Below are 13,753 nucleotides of genomic sequence, written 5' to 3' on the forward strand. Positions count from 1 at the left end.
CTCCTGGAGACCAAAATGCCGTGAATCCCAGGAGCCTCGTCTGACAGAGCAGCTTAACTGGCTTGTTATGGTTAAGTCCTAGTTAAATAGCAAAAGGTGTTTTCCCATGAAAAATGCAGATGAGCATAGAGTTAAATCACCAATGCTATTATTTAGTGCTGTCAAGGAATGTTCCAAGAAGGACCTGAGTTCCTGTGTTATTTTGATGACAAGATCATTTTCCTGCCGTTAAAAAGGGAGAGGGTTGCTGGCAATCTCCTTGGTGTGTATCACTTTTCACCCAAACCCACTTTACTTGTGTGGGTTGATTCCAGGCTGCAACCCATGAAGCTTTGCATCATCCCTATCAGCGTGCTTAGCTCTAGAGATGGCAACACCTATGTTGGCATATGTGCACAAGCACCCACAGCCGGCTAGAGGTCTGACCTCTCCTCTCACAAGATTTAAGGGCTGAGAAGAAAATTCCCTCTAAGGAGTGAACGTAATGACATTTTGATCTCTTGAGAAATGCTGTCGTAACCCTGTCTCAATTCTCACACTGTTTGGGTTTTATTTTTAGCCCTGGCATTCTTGAAGATTAATAAGCATAATGTTGCTGAGATTACTCTCCCAGTGTAATGTTACCTGAACAAAGTGTTACGTCATTGAGTAATGAAGCTGAAATTATGGCTTAGGGAGAAGCACATACTACAAGTTGCACAATGTTTTTGAAAAAGGCCTATTTCAGTTTTGTTCTGCCAGTGGGCTTTTGATGTGATGTTTCAAAACACTTGCTGGCACGTTAGCCGCAGATAAGTGTAGCAAAAATTGCATGGACAGTTTCTGAGTAGTGGGACAGAAAAGGGAAGCACGACAGAGAGGTAAATTGCAAATGCGCTTCTCTGCTCGTTAACAGACATATCTCTGTAGCACAAGCCCAGTATGTACAGAAAAGCAAAAAGGCATTTATCAAAGCTGAAACTGATGCAAGAGCAGAAAAATAGTGTTTATCCCAAGTTCAGAACCTTGAATTCTATTTTTTTTTATGAGGGCTTTTAGTAAGTAAGTATGTCAACCTGCCGTAATTCCACTTAAGCCACAGGAGTTACTCTGGACTTAAAATACTGGAGCACTTTAGAACAAGACTTCTAACTATAATGTCTGCTGCAGAAACTGGTAAACATTCGTTCATAGTTTTTCTTTTATATCTAATAACTCTTGCAAAAAATAGTGAAAGATATCTTTGCGCACACATTGTCTAATTTGGTGAAATTTTATATTCATTCCTGTCTACTGTTTTTTATGATATAAAAATTGTCTCAATTTTCCGCTACCTTTATTCTTAATAAAGAAGTCACATGAGATTTTTTGTTACTGTATTGTATAGGTACACCTAAAAGAAAGAAAAACGAGTTGCGTAAAACTGAACCTGCCAATTATTTCTGAGAAACTTAACACAAGAGACTTGTTTGTAAATGTTATGAATGGTAGTCAATGAAAACTTTGTTTGATTTCACTTATGTTTAGTATAATTTGTTCTGCTCTAGGGCATCCTGAGAATAGGAGATTGTACGCAAATGAATACTGAGTGAAGCAAAGATCATTAAGAGAGGAACTGGGGGGGAACCACACATGCTGGACACAATTATGTGTGTGTGTTATATTATGCTATCTTGGACACATCAGCACTGACTGCTTTGTTCCTTAGAATGACCTTTGATCAAGAGAGACTGCATGTGTCTTTGGTCATTCCCACATCCTAGGCTACTGTAGATGAAGGGAATTTCTGTGGTGTCTTAACTATAATCTCACTGGGAGCTGCCTCATTGTGTGCAAACACTCTGGTAGATGTCTGCCTTGTTGGGAGTTTACAATTGGAGGAAAGGATGGTGGCATTACCTCAAGCATACTAGGCATTGTGCCAGTGTAACTGAGCAGATGGTGACCCGTGGGTCATGGGACTATATTTCTGAGATAGATGGGAAAGGAAATTCTACAGTTTGCAGACCAGATGGAGAGTTCTCACAGGGCGGGCTATAAGGAGTGTATCTACACGTGTTTGTGTGTGTATGTGTGTAAGAGAATGTCGAATCACTTGTGAATATTATTAAATTTAGGAAGAAAATCTTATCAGTGGCTTTTACGCGAGAGGATGTCAAGTAATAAAGGTATTTTACATGGCTGTTAAATGCAGCATTCACAAGTGTGCTGCTAGTTTCTGTACTTCACTCTCGTTTTCATTACGTAGCATTTAAAATACTTCTATATAAAATATTTGTAATTAAAAAGCCCTATTGTTCTCATTCCAAAAAGATAAGTGATTTACTTTCTCTCTAGTGTTCACTTTATCCAGATTTTTCTTTCAAAGTGGGGCTTATTTACACATAAACTGCTTTTTTTTACAAAGAGGGTACCAGGTGCAAAGTTTCTTTACCTAAAATGATATTCTCTGTCTGCCAGAATTGCTTTCTTTCTCCCATTATTATTTCTTGAAGGCTTTTGGGAGCTCTTAGTTGTGTCACTTGAAGGACGCTTGCAAAGCAAAGCAGCTATTCCTCAAGAAGTAGAGAGAGCTCTGGCTGCCAAATGTCAACATTTGTGTAGATTTAATTTACAGGTTATTTGGACATTGCTGCTATATTGATCTGAAAATATAGAAAGGATATGATCTGTGGGAGTAAAGTATATAGTTCACTAGAAGAATTAATAAGTGTCTGACAGATTCTGTGTGCCATGAAATAATATACACATCACTAAAACAAGGAAGAGAGGGTTTTTTTTCTGAGAAATCTGCTTTTATTCCCTTTTAGTGAATCCATGTGCCAGTACATAGTCCATAAGCCATTCCAGGAAGGAAAATTCAGTTGTAGGGTCTCTTTGTCAGGATGGCAATTGCATATAAATCAATGAGAAGAACCTCCTCCTAGTCTCTCTGCAATGGTTGTGGCTACAGGAAAAGGCAGTTATTGTGCATTGTTCAGAGTAAAAAAAATGAAAAGTCTTGAGCTCATTTTGCTTTGTGATTTGTTTTCCACCTTGAATTTAACTTTTAAAGAAAACAGTTCAAGAGGAGCCCAAGTAACCCTTTAAAGAATGAAGAGCATAAAAGTAATAAATATCTTCAGAAACATAAACTATTGGATAGGCCATAAAGTTCTGGTTGCTGTTATATTTCATACTCAATCTAAACAAATGAGGTGAGTGCAGATAGTATTAACTGTGCTTTCAAGTCATTAAAAAGTGTATACAATAAAGGAACATCAAGAACGGTATTTGCAGCGGGAACTACTGAAAGATATTGTCTAGAGAATTTTGTGTTTCCTTCAGTTTTCTTAAAGGGCAGTATTCACTTAGAATTGGAAATGCTGACATCTTTTATTTGAAGAACTGAACAAGAAGTTTTCACCACTGTTTTCATTCTTCTCCTGAATTTTAATGGTATTTAACTTTACCCTTCAAAGGCAGCTCTTCACCCTTCAAACTCAATGCAGTAATTAAAACCTTTATGGGCGGTTGTAGAACTGGAGTCATCTCCATTCAATTTTGTTTGTACTGAGTATAGTTGGGGAAAAAGAAGAGGGAAATTTGGTTTCGCTCTTCCCAAGTGAGTGCTTTAAATACTTGGCAAGTGGTAGGAGTCGATAGTACCTTTTCAAAGCCAAAGTCTGGGCAAGGTTTCATCCAGCAGTCAAGTTGTTAACACTAGACACCTTTGGAGAGGTCTACCTGAGAATCTGTAGATGCCTACCTGTGCGACAATATCAGGACATACCAGCACATTCCTTGTGGCAGACTTTTAGGCAAGTACATGACGTTTATGGGCCAAAACTTTGGTATCTAGGTAGTTACATTCATCTGAGGTAAGAAAGCACGTCACTATTTGAGATCAAGCAGCTTAAAGAGGTGTTAGGTACCTGTCTCTTTGCGCCTGTGTCTCTAATCCCAAGGCCCCAAATAGTGAAGCACATGCCTAACTTTTAAGCGGGAGTGGTCTCATTAACTTAAATGGGACTACTCTTGTACTTAGAAGTTAGACATATGTTAAAACGCTTAGTTGAACTGGGGCCCAGACTTCTATTTTTATGGAAAACTCACGTGCAAACAGTAATAGCGTAATTAATCTCTTTTCATGAAGTGTTGGTTTTAATAATTTTACTTAGGGTTTATTATGCGTAGTACTTTTCATCTTCAAGGCCTTTCACAAACATCAGTGCCGGATTTTAAATTGGGTGTATGATTGTGGGAATTGCACAATCTTATATCTGACTTTGCGATTCTATACCTTCACGTTCTTGGCAGGAGGCTCTTGCCATGCAGCTGGGTTGGCTGAACCAGGAACTTTGGCTCTGTCTCCACTTAGCACCTTGGCAAATTATCTCGCAGGTGGAATTCTGGAGACTGTAAGTGGTTTCAGAGCTCTTCTGGATCCAGATTTTCAAGGGAATGACTTCATTCACCACTGAGTGAAGCAGAGGTGGTGATGTAGGCTGCATTTGGCATGCTTGGCTCTTATCCCTTCCTTCTCTTCACCACAAGCTACTCAGAAAAGGGAGAAGGACCAGAAATGCACATGGCCAAAGTTACATTTAAGATACAGGTATAATTCTTGTTGGCTTCAGAAATGCTTGAGGTGTGTGCTCAGATCTCAGTGCTGCCTGTATATTAACTCATTACAGCGTTTATGTCAACGTGTAGGGTCTTAGCATCTGATGATGGAGGGCTAATGTACTCCAAGGGATACATTTGGCATTTGGGGTAGAGTGATACTGACCATTGATTTAACTCATGATGCTGCCATGCAGAGTATTTTACTGTACAAAAGGCCTGGATTGCAAAGATCCTGGAGTTTTCTTCAAGGACTGGAGGAAGCCCAGTTGTTCTGCGGTTTGGTTGGCTTGCCTGCTTGGAGTGAGGTTTCTCGTTCTTCCGTATATATGATGGGGTCCAAACCTTGCTGTTGGTGTGACCTTGCTTTTCTCTCTGTAAATCTCAGTAGTAGCAGCTAAGTGGGAAGGTCTAGCATTTTATTTTATTTTATTTTATTTTATTTTATTTTATTTTATTTTATTTTATTTTATTTTATTTTATTTTATTTTATTTTATTTTATTTTATTTTATGTTTCCAGGAAGAAAAATTCCTTAAAAGATTTTTGGTTTATACAGTGTTTTCAACAAAAGGGCTCCTTTTACTGTTGCAAGTTCCTTTTCAAAGGCAGATGCTCAAGGTATTTACTTCTGTGCTGTTCAGGGTAAAAATTCATATCAGTTCATGTTGCAGAAGAGAAATTACTGTCTTTCCCCATTTTCCTGTTCCTGGCAGGAAAGAAATAAGTTGTGTTTTATGTGGGTGGCTCCATAAAATACTTGGGTGGATTGCTGTCTGTGACACTGGCCTCCTTACTGGGTTGTGTATTTATTGATGGTTCCCTTGGAAGATACAGAACTCAGTTGAAATACAGGGAAAGCGCTCTTTTCTGCCTCATAGGTGACTCTTTTGTCCTCGTAGGTGACGGCACTGCCCAGTCCTGCTTCTTCTCTTCACCTTTTTTGGAGGTAAAGATGTTTAGCTGGTGCCGTGGTCAAGCAAACACGTGTCAAATGCATGAAATGAATCAAAATATCATGTGAGGGAAGGGAGTAATTAAAGTGCTGCAGTTACAGACAGGCTGATCCTGTAAAATGATGAACTCCATCCAGGTTGTAGGAGGTCTTGGATTTAATGGTGTGCTAGCGTTCATCGCTAATGTGTGTGCCACTGTGCTTAAGCGATATACGTGGGAACTCCTGAAAGATCCTCTTCACATAACTAATAAGCCACTAGAAATTCTTTGAAGGATCACACCCTTGAAATAAAAGTATTGCCTCATTAGGAATATCAGAAAATAGAGAGTCTGAACAGAGATGAAAATGGAGCTTGTGACTTAACAGTTGAAATGCAAATCTAATTAGTCTGGTATTTTAAAGTATTAACAGGGAGCCATAAAAAAGATGGATTGGAATGAAGAAATTTGTTGTAAAGGAACTACTGGATAGTGACAAAAGCCCAATTTATTAACACTCCATGATGTGGAAACAATGAAAAGGGCATTAATTGCTTTACTAGTACTTATTTTGCGCCTTTGCCCAAAGTAATTGGTTTATTGACCTCTCTTTAATCCTGAATAGTTCTAAAAAATTAATTTCAATGGTGAAAATCAAGTTCTGTGAAGGAATGTAGGCCTATTTGTTCTGTCCTATCTTAGTATCCTTCTGTTCTTAGTAGAACTGGTACATCGCCTCAAACATATCTGACTATATGTGGAGGGTAGGATATCTGTACATTCTCTGTGCCCTAGGCATGTATGTGTGCAGGCACTAGTTTTCAGTCAAAGCCAGATGTATATTTTTTTTTTACAGGAAGTGGCTATAAGACGACATATTTACTGTGCTCTTCTATTCTCTGTTTAATTTCAAGTATCTCTAAGTACATACTCCTAATAATTCATTCTTGGCAGGAAGTTCCTCATTTATAGTTTTTATAAAATCTCCCCTACACATCTCCAGAATTCTTCAAGGCAGTTTATGCAGCACTTCGAAAACACATGTGTTTGGCTGTAACTTATTTTTTTACATGTATTCCTTTTTGTAAATAGTTTGAATCTTTCACACTTACGCTATATATATGTATATATTATTTATAAAATATTTTTTCACTCTGTACTATTTATGAGTAACTATCTTTGACTACATGGAGGCAGAAAATTAAATTAAATATCACAAATAAATTGATGTATGGAAGTGACTGGAATAACTCCAGATCAAAATTTGGGATGTGCGAAATCGGTGGTTTTTTTCGTCTGGGAAATTTTTAGCAGGTGTAAGATTTTAGTACATTTCTATGTTTGAGGAAGACCTGAATGAACTATTTCAGCTTATTTCCATTGATAAATTCTATCAGCCTTGAACCACTGAGATGTTTGATGGAAGCTCATGTCCAGGTACCACTCACCTGTATTTTACATAGCCAGATAGATATATCTGAGTCACCAGGTTGTGATTGCTGTAGTATCCTATTGTTCTCCTATTGCTTATCTGTATGTTGATTAGCAATTTGTGACTGAAGAAGGTCCTTTTTTAACCATAAGTTTACCATAAGATTTTTTACAAGGTTTACCATAAAAAACTTGTATGTTTATTTGTAATTGTCATAAAGAATAAGGACGCGGACTTTAATGACTGCATCTTTGAGGTATCAGTCTTGATATGCTCCCAAAAAACAGATGACAAGTAGCAAACAAGTAATTTTGGCTTCTGTTTGGAATACATTAAGGACAGAAAAGTTCATAATTAGCAGCTGGAAGTGGGTAAAACCTCTATGGAAATCAATGTGATTACAGTAGGCAAGTGGTCAAAGAATGCCCTATTAACATGTCTAAGTAGGAAGGCAGTTAATACAATGCAGTGTGTAACGCTGCTGTATGCAAGGTTACAGTTTGATCTGCAAAACTAGTAAAATTCAGCGTACTGACACTTGTGAGCTACAGAAAAAAACAGCACATATCAAAGCGGCAATATTACAGTTCTTTGAATATTGCTTTTTGTGGAATATCTTGCACTCAAAGTAGAACACTTGATTTAGACTGCTTTAAACTTGTTTCCTCAAAGAAATGAGCTGTATAACCGGGTCTCTATCAAGTAAGTCTGTTCGTGTGCTCAAATATCTTCCTGAACTGCCCTCGACTTGAGCAGCTCTCAGTTGTCTTTCTCTGCTCCTTCCTTTCTCACTCTGTTTCCCTGCCTTGCGTTCCTTGTGGCTGGGCACTGGGCTCCCGCCCCACCTGCGGATGGCACTGCAGCATCTCTTTCCCTCTCTCCTTCCAGGTTACTCAATAACCATTCTTACTCTTTACCTGAAGACTCCTGCCTTCAGGCAGCTGTTTACTTTTTCTGGCTTATAGTATCCATAGAAAACAGTGATGTAACTTCATAATGAGAAATATGAACGGTCCTCACTCCTGTCAAGGTTTATAATGTTCAGCTGGTTAGAAGATTTGCCTAATTTAATGCATAATCTATAAGTGTTCGAAACAGTTCAGTTGAAAGATGAGGTTGACTAGACTGCCAAATCTCAAATGCTGCTATGTTTGCAGAACCTTGTCGTATATGTTTTACTTCATTTACTTTAGATGTTTAGAGAAGAATATCAGAAGGTACTTAGTGTTTCAGGTCTCTTGGGGTGCATTTGCTGACCAGGAAGGACCCTGTCTGCATTACTCAGATATATTAATGAGATATTTTGTTATAAATCAGTAGTACATAAAGTGTATAATCTTGTAATAAGAGACAATGAAGTCTACTTACATACCTGAAAAGTTACAAGGGAAAAAATTGTTTTCTTACTTTATTTGATGAATAGGAGAAACTGTCTGTTTGTATTTGCTTGGGATTTTATTACTTAGTCATTTAAATATTAAATTGGCGTTTAAACTGAAACTGCGGTCAGTCTTTTTTCACGCCTTTGGGGGGGGGTGGTTAAAAATGTTTCAAAGCTAGAGTAGCTTTTTTTGGATACATGTTCTTTAGTCTTCATGATGGTAGCTCTTCATTCTATACACCTCCTCTCTGGCTTCAGGGTTTCAGAGTAGCTAAGCACTACATTTTCCTGGTGAGTATTCCTTCACAAACATTCGCACGCTGCATTTTGTTGTGCACAGGAGGGTAAGCTATTCTTGAACAGTAATAAAACAAGAAGTGGTTTCAGGTTGGGTTTTTTTTTTAGGGGGGTGTAGGGAGGGGAGTATAAGTAACATTGTTAGATGCATAATTTCCATCCTCTGTGTAAGGGATGCGGTGAAGTAAGTTTTTTTTTGTATGCCTGACTCTTCAAACTGGTGTCACAACATGCCTGATGTTCCTACAGTCTGATATATTCCTCCCCCGATCCCTGATGAAAGCGGTGCATGTAGTCGCATTAGTGTATTATTTTTTATTTTTCACGTTTAGCTCAGCTTTTTGTTGGAGGCAGCCTTTTCTGTGCAGAAATGTTTAGAGCATAATAAAGCTTTCATTCATAAGGAGGGAACCTGATGTTTACCTTTTTTGGCAGAATTCACCAATCACTCACCAGTAAATCTAAAGTAAAAGCAGACACCTAGAGATATCGAAGTGCCTGCTGTGCCCACTGTGACTGGGTGCCTGTGGAAACTGGTCATCTCATGAGCGAAGGTAGTTGGCTTCAGTTTGGACTGAGCAGCTAAGAAGTCACCACCGTGCAATGCTGACAAGGGATCTGTGTGATGTTAATCCAGTTTGCAAGGTGGCAGGTGCCCTTACCTAACTAGCTCGTGGGCGCATATGCACCCCTGCACCAACCACTTGACAGAGCAGCTGAGGCCAAAATACACAGAGAAACTGGCCTAATATTCCTGTAAAATGTGTTCCTGAGAAACAATAAGAGGACAAAGAAAGAATGAATGAAGTAAACAGTAGAATTCCTGTTCTCAGTTTATGCAGAAGAGATGGGGCTTGCGCTTTTTTTTCAGTGCTTGAATCAGCACCTGTTTCAAAAAACCTCACCACTGCAGAATGGAAGAATACCGAGTTGACTTCAAAGCAGAGATACACCTTACTATAAATAAATAAACAGAACCAGTTTCTGACCATAGGGATGTTTGAAATCTCAACTTGAACTTTGCAGATCTCAGCATCTAAGTAAGCCCCAGAATTTTGACGTGTTTGTAATCCAGACACATGTTCTACTGTTAATTGTTGCATATACAATTTGGGGTTTATTGGTATAAATACAGAAGATAATCTGGTCTTCTTTAGTTTAAAGCCAATTTACCATTTAGAAATTTGAGGTGAGAAAAATGTCTTACCATGCACATCTCATTGTCAGAAGAGAAATTTCTCTGTCACATTCTTCATCATTTTGTCTTCTCTGGTCACTCGGGAGACTAGCATCCCCCCAGAGTCTACTGATTTCTGCTCCCTGCCCTGCCTGGGTACTGATACCCTTCTGCTGTCCTGGCTCTAAAAAAACACTCCGCAGTATGTCAGGCCAAAATAATATAATACTTTTACATTAGTGAGTGCATCACAGCACATCACCACCTCACACTGAACTATGGGTTTCATACCATCTTTTAAAGAGATTCAAAGACCCAACAAAGAGAAGAATTTTCTCTCCGTTAATGAGTTCAGTGGTAGCTAAGCTTGTTACGAAGACTTTTAGATGATTTTGTAAATAGCAAGGCTTTAAAAGGAAAATGTCTACAAAGCTGTTCTAGATTCCATCCAACAAAGAGACTGTATCGTTCATTTCAAAATGTTAATGTTTTTTGTTTCTTTGCCTTCATTTTGGTCAAGCAACCCCATATAAGTCATCTCAGTGCAGCCATTATTTATAGCTAATAATCTCCTTTAGCTGCCAAACCGAAACTGGATCTCCTTCACTCTTCAGCTGAAAGCGCTTTTCTTTCTACAATGTGCTGGAAATGTGCCAATTTACCAGTTCCATTAACTTAATGAGGTCTGACAGCCTGCAGCAAAGTTTCTCATAATGTCTCTTGGATTTAAATTTGGTGCTGCACAAACAACTGAGTAGGACCAAGTAGTTGCTTTTTAACTCTATAGATTCTAGGCAAGATTCCTTACACATCTTAAATATAAAGCAGGCTTGAGTCTTTCTTTTTTGTGGGCAGTTTTTTAATCATGCAGCAATTCCTAAATTTACTGATTAACTTATTTTTTAATCTTAACAGTCATCTGAATGCTGTGTTTGTGTTGACCTTTTAAACATTAGTATTAAGACTTCAAATGATTTAAGTGCAAGTGATTTCAAGTGTAGTGCTGTTGGTGGTGGGATGGTATTTATTTATTTTTATAATACACCTGAATAGTTATATGAGCTGTGAGGTTATGTCATGATTTTCACAGACTAATAAATAATCACTCTTATAAGGTCAACAGTAGTTTTAATGCAAGGTTAATCCTTAGCTTCTGTTTCCTAATACTTCCAATGACTGCTGTTCATTAAAGGCTGTAGTATGTTACTAAATTCACGAGAAACGGAATTGCTTTGCAAATTAAGTAGGACAAAAGTAAAATCTTGCCTTCTCTTGCTTGAATTTTACCGTCCTACCAATGACAGTCATATGCTCAAGGCAAAGCTAAAAAAAAAAGGATTATTACTCAAGAATAGATTATTATGCAAGAATAGTGGGTTCTTGTTTGTATTTTTTTAGTACATCAGATTTCCATGGATCTGGTAAATCACTTTAAATTTAACAGGATGGCATTGTAATAGAAAATTGCTAGTGACATACTGCACTTTGAAAATTACCTTGGAACAAAGGTTTGACCTGCATTTAAAATTGCCAGGGGTATTTTTCTTCGCTGTATTAACGCTTCCACTGTGAAATTTTTACTTGCACCAGCATTTCCCAAGAAGCTCTAAATTTTGTCTTGAAGTGCTTTGGATATTACAAGCCCTCAGTACTTGGGGTAGAAGGTACATCGGAGAGATCTTAAATTTGAAAGTCGTGACAAAGCGCCTCAAGTAGAAACATGCCATCTCTCACTGCCTCTTTATCTGGAGGGTCTTCTTGCATGGGCTTTGTGCATTTTGTGTTTTATTACTATATTTGTAAGTATTAACTTCACTATATAAATATTGTCAGGCTGAATATTTGTACCTCAGCGCAGTCCACATTCTTTTGGTTAACGTCAAGTTCTGCAAAATTAACGTGTTAGTCCTCTGTTTAATCTGTTTTTTCCTCAAACATTCTTGCAGTGAGCTGTTTCCTCTTTACAAGAGGGCGAAAAACCTTAGGCCTCATCCTTGCTAGATCTTACAAGGGTGCTTCACCTGGCATGAGGTGTTGCCCAGTGCACTCTGTGGGAGTGTTCATATATTCATAGCAACATGGAATAACAACTACAAGATCTTTTTAATTAAATTACAATGTCTTCTGTTTCTGACTCCTGGAGAGACTCTTTCCCATATAAATGCATCAAGTTTTTGTGTGTGCAAACTCCATGGAAAACTTGAATGACTGTTGATGCTTAGGTTACAAAGCAGTCCAAACATGTCAAAGTTAGAAATTCAACGTACAGGTACAACGTGTGAGTATTAGCATCTTGCTTTTCAGCCTGGGAGCCATGTTTTAATGGAGAGAGCAGGGAAGTCACCTGTATGCCGCCACCCAGCTTTAATCCTGTTTTTCTTCCGCCAATGCTAAATGCATTGCTAAAAGATAGTTTGGGACCAGTTTTTCTATCTTTAAAGTGGGTCAGCTCTCATGGCTTTTTATGACCAGTCTCGTCATGTCTATTTTGGGTCATTTTATCAGTTCAAGTTGCAGCTTCTTCCTGTGAAGAAGCAGTTGAAAGAAAACACTATGTTTGCCCTAATGCTTTAAATGCCAGAAACACTTCTCTTTTTTTCTTTTTTTTTTTTTTTTTTTCCTTTAAGAGGACGTAAATCACAGAGTTTGGAGCCCTATACATGTCTGACTCCAACATGCTGGCAGTATGGTAATTTAGAAAAGTTTTTAATCGTATGTTCCTCAGTCTTCCCAGCAATTTTCTTTTTCCTCTCAGCCAAGATCTTTCTCGAGTCCCTGAACACACTCAATTGAGCTTAATGTCAGAGTTTAAACACTATTGTATGTTTTGCTGCTGTTGTGATGCCTTATGCTCCCTTAAGCAAGTGCATTGCACTGTCTGGAGAAAAGGAGATTTTAGGGATGTGGAGGGAGATGGAGGGGCTTTGTGCCCTGCTGAAGCATTGAACAGTCTTGTAGCAAGGCTGGATGTTTCTTGCTATATTTCTGAAAATGTTCTGTCAAATTGCTTGTCTTGTATTGGCTTAGCTCAATACAAGTTGCTTGAAGCGATTGCAGATAAAGTGAAATATTAAATGAATGAAAATGTTCTTCAGGACACATAACCTTGAGACAGGCAGGTACTGTGAAGTCTGCATGGACATCAGCATAGCAACAGTGCGTGGCCAAAGAGTGTTTAATGTCACCTATATAGCAGTCAATTCTGCTTTGGACTAATGAACAGTCTAAGTTCATTATAGAACTATAGAAGAATGGTATAGAAGACTATACCATTCATTTATTTTTAACATCAGTGAACGTAGTGAGACTGTGCTCCTGCCAAACAGACATCTGTAGAAAATGCATTGATTTCTTGCATGGAACAGCAAATTTAAAGGGAAATCTGTATAATTGCAAAGCCTGTTTAACAAAACTACCTTAAATGCAAAAAATGAGCAATGGAAGTGAAATGTGAATAGAGATGTTCATAGGAGAGAAAATTAGCAGCTGTCAAGAAATCTATCTAAACTCTCTTTTTTGTTTTAAGACAGATTTTTCATTCGTATTTTCTCACTGTGCTATAAATGGCCACACAAATGGTGCCATTCATAGGCACAGGAAAAGGTAGGAGAGCTGGGGACAGAGAAAATCTCTTGTACAGGCAGGTTTGAGAGCAGATGCAATGGTGCACTTGGCTTTTGTGCTTTGGCTCTAACCAGAAACCAGGGCTTTCTTCCTGTGCAGACCACTGCTTGCTCTCTGTGCCTTCATAAGCAGAGATGCCTGAATATGTTATGGCTGAATATTGATATATTTATGATCATAAATTGGGAAATTACCCGTTTTATGTTTGTACATGTGTGCGTGTACAGTGTTTTCTTTGCACTTTAATTCATTGTGCTGGTAGGAAATGTGGGGCTAGAAAAATGTTAGTACACCAGTATATATCTCCCTTTTTTGTTTCCTCC

The 13,753-nt window shown here is 38.2% G+C and overlaps 1 protein-coding gene across 1 annotated transcript in view; it reads left to right on the forward strand.

Moving 5' to 3' along the window:
* Positions 1-13,753, forward strand: part of KCNQ1 (potassium voltage-gated channel subfamily Q member 1) — a 367,299-nt gene that overhangs the window by 223,191 nt on the left and 130,355 nt on the right. The gene's annotated exons all lie outside the window — the stretch shown is intronic.

This window comes from Opisthocomus hoazin, chromosome 7 (genome assembly GCF_030867145.1).
Source record: "Opisthocomus hoazin isolate bOpiHoa1 chromosome 7, bOpiHoa1.hap1, whole genome shotgun sequence".
NCBI classification, from domain to species: Eukaryota; Metazoa; Chordata; class Aves; order Opisthocomiformes; family Opisthocomidae; genus Opisthocomus; species Opisthocomus hoazin.